Here is a 2,755-nt window from a genome sequence, read left to right on the forward strand (position 1 = left end):
CTCTCCCTGAGCCTGGTTTTACCACAAGTTTCTTCTTGTGAAAAGGGAATTTACTGCTAATTGTGCCAATATTTAATGCTGAAAATGATCATGTCTTCATTTGTACTTGATATTGAAATGAAGTGACGGTGCTTGTGTTTAGAAATATAGTTAAAACTAACTATATCTATGAGAACTGTGCTCACATACCATTTTCCCCATTTAGGAAACCCGACCCTCAATATGAAACAATTGCAATAAGAGCTCAGTATTAGACTCCTAATAATAGATTAGGTCTCATTGCTCTGACACTTTGTGACAAAGTGGCCAGGATTGAATTCATTTACCATTTGTCACTTAAATATATTGTTCATTTGTCTTCTGTTATCTTATAGTCAATCATAATGCTTTAACCCTTTAAGACCTACCATAGAACCAAGTCCGCCAGAGCTTACTTTATATTTTTACATGCTGTGGAGCCATTTTTGGGAACATTTCAAGTTGCTATACATCAATACAACCATTATAGCCCAGATTTTAATAATATGTCTGCATTAAGTTCATAGTAATTACATAAATTGCCAAAAAGTGCAATAAACTACAAAAAAATTTAAAATCGTTTTTGATTTTTTAACATATATTTCTAGTTAGAGAAATTTAAGAGGCTTATCCCTCAAAACTGTAAATACAAAAAAGTTGCACAAAATAGTTTCCTACCACAGGAAATTTATTTTGAGTGTCTTCATAGTTTTATTTTTGAAATACACCAATTTTTATATACTGCAGGAAAAACGAAAATAAATATTATAATGCAAATTTGCAAAAAAGCAGCATATGTATCAAAATAAACTATTTCCAGCAGTGCAATATGAGTCCTAAGCATCCCAGAAACGACACAGAAAGTCATAAAGTCAAACATAACTTTTTAAAAACACCAGTATAGGCTCATGAGGCCCTGATGGTAAAAAACTACATTTCCGCGAAAATGACGTCACTTCCGGTTTCGGGCAGGTCATGGCGGACATGCGAAAGTTCGCGCTGACGTCTATTCCAACGTAGGAAGTGTTATGAACAGCTGATCGGATCGGCAAAGTGTGTTTCTGGAATATTATGTTTTTGTCGCTGCAAGCGCTTTTTATGCAATTTTTGCAAAGCTTTATGTGGAAGGAAACTGTGACCGAGGACAAGCTGATGCCATAAGATGTAAGTACAACTCCTCCGGTTTCATATGCAAAAACAATTATTGCGCTAGCTTACGTGGTTGCAGAGCTACTGGGATTTAAAAATAGTTACGCAAAACAGAGCGTGCCTGCTCCGATCGGTTTTAAAGGGGTAATGGAGACACTGCACATGTAACCTTGGCTCTGCATACGATCCGGGTGTGTTTGTGGTAGCATTGGTTACATTCATTACAGTAGTGCAAATCTTCTTAAAGCCTAATGTCACAATCATTGGTTTGTTTTATGTAGTTTGGTTATACTTACCGTTGTGTGTTACTTTGTGCAGGTCCTATATGTGAAACAGGTATGTGGGAAGGGCTGCCCCAGTACTTCCTGTTTATGTAGGATATTATGTCATTGATCATGTCAGTTGGGTGTAACCAAATGAAGGTCTGAAAAATTGTTTATTTCCTTTAAAATAACCTCATGAGTGGGATTTTGTGAAGAGATTGACTTTTCGTTTAGTTGGGTGAATGAGTTTGTTAAGTGGAAGAATGATTTTATTCCTGTTTCTTTGTCTAGACTGTGTTATTTAGTCTACCCTATTTTCTCAATGGTAGAGATTAATGAGTTTCAGCTGTGGGGTGGAATTATGTATAAAGCAGATGAGATTTTAACTGGCAGGCTCTTATGTTTTGTGAAACAAATGTTGAAAGGTGACGCCAGAAAAATAAAGGACCCTTAAAAGAAACTCCAACAGTCTGCTGATGCTTTCTTCCTATCACTTGCTGCTTACGTTTTGCTACCTCACACACTTAAAAAGTGAAGAGCAAAAGAAAAATCAGAGTATTTGGCCTCTAGGATCCTTTTAACACAACACATGTTTAGTGAGTGACACTATCTGCTTACCAGCTCAGAGACCACATAACATTCATAGTCCTTCACTGTTTCCCATGTTTAGCAGTGATTACAAAACTCATTCTTCATCGCCCTCCCATCAGCTCACCACCATCTCTAGACCTCTGAGCCCCTCCATTTAAGGAGCTGGGGAAAATGACTCATCTCTTCCTGTCTGGTCTTTCAACCTTTGCCACAACAGGCCTGAATTTATTCTTCATCTAAAATCTTCTTGTGGTCCCTTCTGACAAATCTTGGGCTTAATCGCTTCCTTTTTTCTAATCTTCACTCATTCATCCATCTTTCACTCCTTTCTACATCCTTTCATCCATTCTCCTTTGCCTCTTTCACTTACTCTCTTTTCCCCCTCACTGGTTTTTTTCAAAACCATCTCTCCCATTTCATCTTTGCTTTCATCTCCCTTGTGACACAATTTTAAGGAGCTAAAAATAAAAACATTGCTGATGTGAGATGAAATGTGAGGAACTGAGAGGGATTAGAAGTGTTTGGTTTGTATCTGACACCACTGTGCAAAAAAAGGGAGGACATAATAGTAAAATAGAAATGAAAATAGAGAGTAATGAAGACACCACAATATAAGATGAGAGAGAATACACAGCAAACAGTAGAGACCGAAAGCTAGATTAAAAAGCGTCAATCTGAATCTGAATCAGCTCAGCTGTCTCAGACGTCTAATCTGAGGAGCTGCGAGAGCACAT

Source organism: Simochromis diagramma, unplaced genomic scaffold (genome assembly GCF_900408965.1).
Source record: "Simochromis diagramma unplaced genomic scaffold, fSimDia1.1 OVJJ01000027.1, whole genome shotgun sequence".
Classification (NCBI taxonomy): Eukaryota; Metazoa; Chordata; class Actinopteri; order Cichliformes; family Cichlidae; genus Simochromis; species Simochromis diagramma.